This window comes from Camelina sativa, chromosome 12, assembly GCF_030686135.1.
Source record: "Camelina sativa cultivar CO46 ecotype springtype chromosome 12, ASM3068613v1".
NCBI classification, from domain to species: Eukaryota; Viridiplantae; Streptophyta; class Magnoliopsida; order Brassicales; family Brassicaceae; genus Camelina; species Camelina sativa.
The window spans coordinates 37,433,060-37,444,954 of NC_141891.1; positions in this window are offsets into that span (position 1 = coordinate 37,433,060).

Genomic DNA, 11,895 nt, shown 5'->3' on the forward strand with positions numbered 1-11,895 from the left:
GTTTAGGGGTTAGGGTTAGGGTTAAGGTTTAGGGTTTAGGGTTTAGATGAGGTAACATTATTTGTTTTTAATATAACAGTTTGGTTTTGGATATAATGTGTTTGGATTAAGGTGGTAATATGGATATACTAATATGAGTACCATTTTGAAATTAATTTTTAAAACATTGTTAAAAAATTTTGAAATTAATTTTTGGTTATTTCCGGTTATGGGTCGGTTAGATGAATATATAACCATAAATAACCCAAAAAATATTGTAATTAAGTAGATTAGCATAATATAGCCGAAATAAGCCGAATATAAGAAAACTAGGCAAACATACCAATACAAAAATACCAAACTGGGAAAAATTATTTTTTCGGTTCGGTTCGGTTTAGTCGGTTATTTAGTCATTCTAATTTGAGGGTTGGCTGAGATACCGCTTATGACTGCTGAGTTATCTTTCCAGAATCGACAATTACAATGAGAGGGAAAGTGAACAGTTTTTAAACCGCAAAAAAAAAACTCTCTGTCCCTATCGTCGGCGAAATCTAACCCTAATTCCGCCGGCGAAATCTAACCCAAAGATTGATTTTTACACATTCTGATCAAAATGTGTAAAACATTCAAAACATGACATTTAGGGGTTAGGGTTAGGGTTAGGGTTACGGTTAGGGTTAGGGTTAGAGGTGTATGTTACATATTTCCAACATTATGGGTTTTAATATAACAGTTTGGTTTTGGTTATATTGTGTTTGGTTTAAGGCGGTAATTTGGATATACTAATATGATAACCATTTTTCAAATTTTAAAAATTTTTGAAATAACTTTTTGGTTATTTCCGGTTATGTGTCGGTTAGACGAATATATAACCATAAATAACCCAAATGTTATCCAAATTAGGTCGATTAACTCAATATAACTGATAGCAAGCCGAATATAACCGTAATTAACCGAAAATAATGGAAAAAATAGTTTCCGGTTTGGTTTGGTTTGGTCGGTTATTTAGTCATTCTAATTTGGGGTTGGCTGAGTTATGGTAAAGTTATGGCTAAGTTATGCAACGGATATATTAATTTATTATATACCTTCTTGAGAATACAAAAAGTGTTGTTGGAGAGACACAAACTATAAATATATTTATTGTTAAAAACCACACGCGTAATAAATAAGATTTTAGCGATTTTTTATTTAAAAAGAATTCAAAATTTGAATTTGAATTTGAATTTATTTTTTAATAAAAGTATTTCTCAAACATTTGACTGATATGGCTGAGTTGTCGACATAAACGGCTGACTTATGAAATATTTGTAAATTTGAATTATTATAACTCAAAATTAAAATATAGAATGAAAAAAGGAATATTACAATCACTATAAGCAATGAAAAGTAATAATTATAGACAAAGATTGATTTTTACACATTCTGATCAAAATGTGTAAAACATTCAAAACCTGACATTTAGGGGTTAGGGTTAGGGTTAGGGTTAGAGGCAGTGTTCTAAAACGCGGGCGCTTTGCCCGTATATGCGCCGTCTATTCTCTATTCGGTCTCGTAACGTATCGAATACATCATATACGGCTTGTTATGCGTTTTCTTATAAAGCGGGCGCCTGGGCACCGCATAGTCCGCGTATACAACACCGCCGAGACGTTGTCTGTACGTTTTCTCAAGTGGACAAAAACCTAGTTTCTCAATACTTAATGAAAAACCCTAAATATAATCCCAACTAATATTGATATCTCTCTGGCTATACCTCGTTTTCATAGCTCATTAAATTGTATTGCTCTTCTCTGTTATTCGGTGTTCCTCTTTGGTTTACCTCTCTACTCCGATTGACCTTCTTCTTAACGTAAGCTGCTTCATGGTCACTTTCGTGTATCACAATCTTTGTGGTACAGTTCTTTCTTTATTATTTAATATTATGCTATACTAGTAATAGTTTGTTGATGCCTCTGATACCTTTGGTTTATTGTTCGTGGCTATTCCTCATGAAGTGATTATATACATCGATTGTTACGTTGGAGTAACAATCATGTTCTGTTGTCATGATTTGATTATTTAATTATTTTTGTTTATATTTTTTGTATTGTTTTTCAGTAAAAATTAGAGGGGATTATCATCAAAATTTAGCTGCTATGAACTATGACCGAATTTGCATAAATAACTGCTTTAAAAATATAACTGTTTTATAATTTATATGTTACATATAATTATTTAGTATATATAAATATCCGCCTAGGCTCCGCCTAAACACCCGCATATACAACTAGGCGCTATGCGTTCGTCTATCGTCTAGAGAGCGCCTAGCGCGTTTTAGAACACTGGTTAGAGGTGTATGTTTCATATTTCCAACATTATGGGTTTTAATATAATAGTTTGGTTTTGGTTATATTGTGTTTGGTTTAAGGTGGTAATTTGGATATACTAATATGATAACCATTTTTCAAATTTTAAAAAATTTTGAAATTACTTTTCGGTTATTTCCGGTTATGTGTCGGTTAGACGAATATATAACCATAAATAACCCAAATGTTATCCAAATTAGGTCGATTAACTTAATATAACCGATAGCAAGCCGAATATAACCGTAATTAACCAAAAATAATGGAAAAATTAGTTTCCGGTTTGGTTTGGTTTGGTCAGTTATTTAGTCATTCTAATTTGGGGTTGTCTGAGTTATGGTAAAGTAATGGCTGAGTTATCGTTTAGGGTCTTCTCAATAATATAAAGATATGAAAACGTATTCTTCTTTCTTTCTTGGGTCTTTTGTTCTGTCAGATTCCTAATAAGTATTAAAACGTCTCTCGATATTACAAAAAGTGTTGTTAGGGAAGCGCGAAAAATCACTAATTTTGTGCCTGCTCAAATCCACACGCATAATAAATTTATAAAGTGAACTTTTATCGCAAGATATTATTGCAAATAATTAAATAATTATTATTCGAATTTAGAATTTTATTTTTCTTAAAGTATTAAAACGTCTCTCGATATTATTAAAACGTTTCACGTATTTTTATTTTTTGTAAAGTATTTGTCCGACAATTGAATATTAAAATTATTATAACTCAAAATTAAATTTAAAATTATTATTCAAAGTGTTACAGTAAAGTGATGGCTGAGTTATTCTATATTGTGGTTGACTTATTGAACTTTATGATTGAGTTATCATTCTGTGATGGCTGAGATATCGTAATAACGACTGATTTATATTAATATGAAAGTATAACATAAACGAAATCAAAAAAAAAAAAAACACAAAATCATAGTTCGTAGTTCATAATTCATTAGTTCATGTAGAAGACGACACAAAAGTACAATGAAAATCACTTTTTGAAACTGACGTCATCTGGGCCAAATTCTTCTAACATATCGACCAAATCATTCCAAACTATGCTAGTCAGCTTCTCGGGTTTATTGCCACCACTCGCTCATATCCTCTTGAGAGCACGTATCTAGGATCTGAATAACGTTCTAACCACCAAATTAAACTGCGTCCAGACCGTTAAAGTATGCTTTGGATCCCACGTGTATTTACGCTACAATTAAAGGAAAGAAACGATAAGAGTATAGAATAATATCAATATGCTTTGTTTTATTGATCTTACCGCGAGGAGGAGAAACCACCATCTCTTAAAGTGGAAGGGAATCAAGCGGTACGTCGGCCACGCATGGTGCCAGTTGTGTTGAAGTATTCCTCCAATCGCGATAGAGAGAACGTGAAGGAACTTGAACCACGTAACAGTGGTTTTGTCAACCAAGGAACCCACACCAGGGTTTAGAACCAGAATATTCTCCCGACCAGTGGCGCAAATGATCGCTTCAACATCTCTGAAAAACTGTCCATCGATGTGAGGAACAACTTCCATGTCGATAGGAAGATGTAACAGATAGACAGATCTGTGATTTAAGAGAAGATAAAGAGAAACAATAGAAACGAAGAAGAGATGAAAGAGATGAAAGAGAGTCAGACATATGAATGAGGAAAATATAAAGGAAAAACAATAAAAAAAACGAAAGGTCGCGTCTATTATTAGGTTAACTTATGGTTTCCCGCCAAAATATCGCTTGACGGCTGAGTTATAATATTTACAGAAAACGAAAGGACATATTATAACTGAGTTATAGAGAGTAATGGCTGGGTTATCACAAGAAAAATTTTGAAGGTAAATGAATGATATATATGATTTGACGGCTGAGTTATATTATTTACGGGAAAACGAAAAGTCATGTTACGACTGAGTTATAGTGAGTTATGGCTGAGTTATCAAAAGAAACAATGTGAATGGCTGATATATTCACTTTACAGCTGAGTTGTAATATTTACGGGAAAACAGAATTCATCTTCCAAATAACTTTCTTGTACTCTGGTCCACCCAAATAATATAATATTATTCCATCTCTGTATATATACAAGTATTCCCGTTACTTTAGTCTATTACCTCTCAACTACAAACTAGAATTAAATTAGTTTTTACAACACTATGTCCGCTCGAGCACCCAAGATGCCGGATCTCCCCGACGATGTGTTCATAAAAATCGTTTCTCTTGTTGCAGAAGATGCTGCAGAAGATCGATGGTCCTCACTTGGTTCTATTTTAAGGGCTGGTCATAGGGGGAAAAATGCAGTATACAGTAATGAAGTTCTAAAGACAGCTGTTATATATTGTCTTTGTACTGATCCATCAGAAACCAACACATCCAATGCCCTAATGGTGGCCTCCAAAATGAAGGGCGGCACAGGCCTTTCTTCGTCAAATGCTTTGACGCCGGTAACCCCATTGCCATTTACTATGAAGGGCTAAGGGTTGTGGCTGAGGATAGAGATACCCAGCGTGGGATTGATATTTTCAGTCGTATTGTACCGGCCGATGCTTATGCCACCTTAGCATGTGGGGTACTAAGTATTTGTCAAGGGAATGAGGTTATGGCCGTCCATTACCTCCAGCTGTTTGATGCAAATCATTGTCCTCTGATGTCTTTGGGTGCCATGGTAACAGGTAATGATTTTATGTTTGAGTTATCTCGTTATAAGACGGCCCGAAAAAACTCATACACAGCCTCCCTTCGCTATCCTGACAGCCCGCCACTCCTTTCACCCGCTTGTGCTGTGATGTGTTATTTAGATAACGGTCTCCATCATCTCAACGGTCTCCATCCTCTCAACTGTGGAGACAGTTATCAAATAATGTGCAAAAACTGTTACCTTTGGTGGTTGTCCATCAAAGTCTCTAAGATTCTATAGGGTTTCCAGCAGTGAATTCCAGTTTTACCTTATCAACTCGTGACTCTAAAGTCTGTTTATTTTAAAATAATTATTTTCCATTTCTTAGGTGAGTATTTTTTTTTCATGTATTAAAGGTCCCTATTTTCCACATTTTAGTATCTGCTCTCATTTATCGGCTGAGTTATAGTAAAGTTATGGCTGAAGTATCACAACAAACAATCTGAAAGCAAACGACTGATTTATACGAATTTATGGCTGAGTTATGGTATTTAATGGAAAACGAAAGGTCTCTTCGACTCATATAACGGCTGAGTTATATTGATTTATAAATCCGTAATGGCTGAGATATCGTAATATCGGCTAAATTATAAATGCGCAATGTAGAATTTTTGTAGACTTATAGTGATTTTTACACGTTCTATTATTAGGTTAACTTATGGTTTCCCGCCAAAATATCGCTTTACGGCTGAGTTATAATATTTACGGGAAAACGAAAGGTCATGTTACGACTGAGTTATAGTGAGTTATGGATGAGTTATCGAAAGAAACAATATGAAAGTAAATGGCTGATATATATGATTTTACAGCTGAGTTGTAATATTTACGGGAAAACAAAATTCATCTTCCCAATAACTTTCTTGTACTCTGGTCCAACCAAATAATATACTATTATTCCATCTCTGTATAGATACAAGTATTCCCGTTACTTTAGTCTATTACCTCTCAACTACAAACTAGAATAAAATAATTGTTTACAACACTAAGTCCGCTCGAGCACCCAAGATGCCGGATCTCCCCGACGATGTTTTCATAAAAATCGTTTCCCTTGTTGCAGAAGATGCTGCAGAAGATCGATGGTCCTCACTTGGTTCTATTTTAAGGGCTGGTCATAGGGGGAAAAATGCAGTATACAGTAATGAAGTTCTAAAGACAGCTGCTATCTATTGCCTTTGTACTGATCCATCAGAAATCAACACATCCAATGCCCCTGATGGTGGCCTTCAAATTGAAGGGCGGCACAGGCCTTTCTTTGTCAAATGCTTTGACGCCGGCAACCCCATTGCCATTTACTACGAAGGGCTACGGGTTGTGGCTGAGGATAGAGATATCCAGCGTGGGATTGATATTCTCAGTCGTAATGTACCGGCCGAAGCTTATGCAACCTTAGCATGTGGGGTACTAAGTATTTGTCAAGGGAATGAGGTTATGGCCATCCATTACCTCCAGCTGTTTGATGCAAATCATTATCCTCTGATGTTTTCAGATGCCATGGTAACCGGTAATGATTTTATGTTTGAGTTATCTCGTTATAAGACAGCCCGGAAAAACTCATACACAGCCTCCCTTCGCTATCCTAACATCCCGCCACTCCCTTCACCCGCTTGTGCTGTGATGTGTTATATAGATAACGGTCTCCATCTTTTCAACGGTTATCAAATAATGTGCAAAAACTGTTACCTTTGGTGGTTGTCCCTCCAAGTCTCTGAGATCCTTTAGGGTTTCCAGCAGTGAATTCTAGTTTTACCTTATCAACTCGTGACTCTAAAGTCTGTTTATTTTAAAATAATTATTTTCTTTTTCTTAGGCGAGTATCTTTTTTCATGTATTAAAGGTCCCTATTTTCCACAATTTAGTATCTCCAATCATTTATCGGCTGAGTTATAGTAAAGTTATGGCTGAGTTATCACAACAAACAATCTGAAAGCAAACGACTGATTTATACCAATTTACGGCTGAGTTATGGTATTTAAGGGAAAACGAAAGGTCTCGTTGACTCATATTACGGCTGAGTTATATTGATTTATAAATCTGTAATGGCTGAGATATCGTAATATCGGCCAAATTAAAAATCCCGCCAAAATATAGCTTTACGGCTGAGTTATAATATTTATGGGAAAACGAAAGGTCATGTTACGACTGAGTTATAGTGAGTTATGGCTGAGTTATCGAAAGAAACAATCTGATATATATGACTTTACGGCTGAGTTATAATATTTACGGACGAAAGGTCTCGTCGATTCATGTGACAGCTGAGTTATAGTGATTTATAAATCCGTAATGGCTGAGATATCGTAATACCGGCTAAATTATAAATCCGTAATATAGGATTTTTATAGACTTATAGTGATTTTTACACGTTCTATTATTTGATTAACTTATGGTTTCCCGCCTATTATTAGGTTAAATTATGGTTTCCCGCCAGTGGAATCAATGGGGGTTGCGTTCCAAGTTTTAGTATAAATAGGGAAAGGGTTGGAAATGTTCAGAGCATTCCAAACTAGAACAAAACTAGCAAAGATGCCAGTGACTACCCGATCTGCATGGTTGAAACGGGCCCGAGAACTGACAGCCGCTGGAACTAGCGGTATCGATCCGAATGCGTCGGATAATGCCCCCCCTCAAGAGTCTCCGTCTCGATCCCGTGAAGGGGATCCTTTGCAAAAGGAACTCCGGATGTACCGAGCTCGCCGCAAGAGACTTGGCGCGTATATTAAAGCATTTCGTCTTAAATTCGAGCAAGTCTTTCGGCTCTGCCGATTGGAAGGGACTATCCGAGTCCTGGATGAGCTCATCGCCGAAGGTTTTTTCTGGCGAAGTGGCGCATGACTCGTCTACTTGTTGAGCATGCCTCTTGCGAAGAACATGTCTCCCGTATGGTGCCGAACTTACCCGAAGGTGATTACGAACCTTTGGGAGATTCTGACTTCCCGCACAACACGAAAGTCTGAGCCTACCGAGCTTCCCTGGAGAGGCTAAGGCGGTACATCAACCACTTGGAGTCAACGGACCATTTCTTCTGCGGAAGCCATGACGTAGAAGGTCCATGTGCCTTCTTGGAGGAGATGGTGTCCAAGGGCTCCGAAGTGCCGATGGAAAGGCTTGAATCCTTAATGCGGGATTGTCAGATCTGGCGATCTGAACTGAGCAAGCTGGTGGTGGAAGAACCGTTGGAGTCCGATCTATCCGGTCCGCTCCCATCCTGAGACTTCAGAACCTTCCAGAATGCTAGAGACGATAGCCTTCCCATGGGAACTAGTTTGCTAATATGATGCTTGTCGCTTTTTTTTTTTTGACGAATTGCAGAACTGAATGTAATCAATTAGAATTTAATGGAAAACGAAAGCTGAGTTATAGTGAGTTATGGCTCTGTGTATGTGAGACTTGACGGCTGAGTTATAATATTTACGGGAAAACGAAAGGCCATGTGACGGCTGATTTATATTAATTTATGGCTGAGTTATCACAAGTAACAATTTGAAAGTAAATGAGTGATATATATGACTTGACGACTGAGTTATAATATTTACAGGAGAACGAAAGGTCATGTGACGGCTGAGTAATGGCTGAGTTATCACAAGAAACAATTTGAAAGTAAATGAGTGATATATATGACTTGATGGCTGAGTTATAATATTTACGGGAAAACGAAAGGTCATGTGACGGCTGAGTTATAGTGAGTTATGGTTGAGATAGTAACGTTATGGCTGAGTTATAGTTCGAAACAGCGATACCAGAGGCTTGTAAAACCGTAATTGATTGAAGGCGTAATACGCAAATCGTCACTTTAATTCGGTTATCACAAGTAACAATTTGAAAGTAAATGAGTGATATATATGACTTGACGACTGAGTTATAATATTTACGGCAAAACAAAAGGTCATGTGACGGCTGAGTTATAGTGAGTTATGGTTGAGATAGTAACGTTTTGGCTGAGTTATAGTTCGAAACAGCGCTACCAGAGGCTTGTAAAACCATAATTGATTGAAGGCGTAATACGCGAATCGTCGCTTTAGTTCGGTTATCACAAGTAACAATTTGAAAGTAAATGAGTGATATATATGACTTGACGACTGAGTTATAATATTTACGGGAAAACGAAAGGTCATGTGACGGCTGAGTTATAGTGAGTTATGGTTGAGATAGTAACGTTAAGGCTGAGTTATAGTTTGAAACAGCGGTACCAGAGGCTTGTTAAACCGTAATTGATTGAAGGCGTAATACGCGAATCGTCGCTTTAGTTCGGTTATCACAAGTAACAATTTGAAAGTAAATGAGTGATATATATGACTTGACGACTGAGTTATAATATTTACGGCAAAACGAAAGGTCATGTGACGGCTGAGTTATAGTGAGTTATGGTTGAGATAGTAACGTTATGGCTGAGTTATAGTTCGAAACAGCGCTACCAGAGGCTTGTAAAACCGTAATTGATTGAAGGCGTAATACGCGAAGCGTCGCTTTATGAAGCCGAAGGGGTACTTTTCGTAAACCAAAGCAATGCTTCACGTATTATAAATACTTCTTGCTCTTGAATTACACATCAATCCTTTGTCTCACGAAAACGTATAAATCATCTCTCAGATTTGACAAATCCTATTACCTTCTTCCTTCAACCCATCATAAATGGCCCATCGTTCTTCAAGCCATATAAGGTCTTATTTGAAATATCTGAACAGGGATCTTTCGCCAAACGTCACAGCAGGTAAACGCATACATCTTCAGATTAGATTTGTTTTACTGTTAAGGTTAAAAGAGATTGAGTGTGTTTGCCTTTTTGTTAGTAACTGTTGATGATGACATTTTCCGTTGGGAGGCTACTTTAATCGGACCGGTGAACACCCCTTATGAAGGGGGAGTGTTTAAAATAAGTCTTAATTTTCCGCCTGATTTCCCAAATAATCCTCCCAAGGTATCTGTTTTTGATTATACTCCTTTTTTATTTTAGCAAGCATGTGTATTAGGACTCCTCTTTTTGTAGCAACTCAGTGGTTTTTTAAATAAAATTTCTTGATAATGCAGGTTTGTTTCATCACAAGAATTTGTCATCCAAACGTATTAGATAATGGAGGCATTTACCTAAGAGTGTTGAGGGCCGACTATTGGCATCCCATGTCGATTGTTAAGCTTTTCAAGGGATTAGTGGAGAAGTTGATTGAACCAGAGGTCAATGATGAGGAACAGACCATTGAATATCTTGCCAACCTCTACAAATCTGATAGGAGAAGGTTTGAAGCAATGGCTAGAGAGATGACAAATCAATACGCTGGGAGAGGAAACTGAAATATGAACTTAAATAGTTCAAAGTTCAAATCTATTTTAAAAACTTTTGAATAATTTATCTTTTATTTGTTCTTTTTAATAAAATATTTCAGTCTCTCGTGTTGTAAACTCCATTTTAAAATAATATTTTATTCAGATTTTACTGTTTTAAAACATTAGAAACAACTTGTAAAGCTTTTAGAAAAGCAAATCAAATTGATATATATCATTATAAACAATTTGTAAAACCTTTTAAAACTTTCTAAAAACCAGATATACTTTTGTGAATGAATGATATATATAACTTGACGGCTGAGTTATAATATTTACGGGAAAACGAAAAGTCATGTGACGGCTGAGTAATAGTGAGTTATGGCTGAGTTACAGTGAGTTATGGCTGAGTTATCACAAGAAACAATTTGAAAGTAAATGAACGATATATATGACTTGACGGCTGAGTTACAATATTTACGGGAAAATGAAAGGTCATGTGACGGCTGAGTTATAGTGAGTTATGGCTCAGTTATTACAAGAAATAATTTGAAAGTAATTGAGTGATATAAATGACTTGACGGCTAAGTTATAATATTTACGGAAAAACGAAAATTCATGTGACGGCTGAGTTATGGATGAGTTATAGTAAATTTATGGCTGAGTTATGAAAAGAGATTGATAAAACACCACTAACAACAACATTAGTTTGCTTGGAATCCATAACCATTAACAACAACATTATGGAAACATAATCCCATCATACACTATCTCATCTTGCTATCTTAAATAGACCAAACATGATCATATAACCGAAAACTATCACAACTATCATAACCTTCATCCTTGCTTTCATTTCTGATTTTGCATCTTCAACCCTCTCAAATAGCTCTTTCTCAAGCTCCATTTGCATCTTCTTCTCAATCTCCATTTCCATTTGTAGTTTTACAAACCTAACAGAGAAAGACTCTACCTCATCCAACAGTGCCTCATCGACCCACTTGAAGACGTGGTCATCATTCATAAGCTATCAAGGTAATGGAGACAACAATTGGAACAAGAACATATTCAACATAAACCAATAAGAACAGATTCAACATAACCAAGAATAGACTCTACCTTCTTCGCAGCTGCATACCCACAACGAAAGTATCATCGACAAGGATTTGACTCAGATTTCGAATTTTTGGCCACGATTGCTTCTCCACACCAACATCTCTTAGGTACGCCAAAAACTGTACCTCGTCCTCTCTCTCGGACATTTGATGCACAATTCGAATCTCCAGATACATTGCTCATGATTTACGAGAATTTAATTTTTTAGGGTTTAAGCATTTGACATTTGGGGATTTTCGTTTTTAAGAAGAAGAACATCATTGTGAGAACTAAGATCAATTCTCTCCTTCCGAAGTAATTTATGTGTGGAGGAGCTTATCACCGTTAAAAGTTCCGAACTGAAAAGAAAGTGTTTGAATGCTAAAACTGTATAATACTCTTCAGAGAAAAAATGTTTCGATCCCTTACAAAGACTCCCCCCCCCCCTTACATATTTATACCGACAAATTAATTACCCAATCAATGCGTAATTAATTTTAAACAATTTTCGCGTCCTACTATTAATCCAATTGAATGCAGGAATCTTTGACCAAACCCGAGCT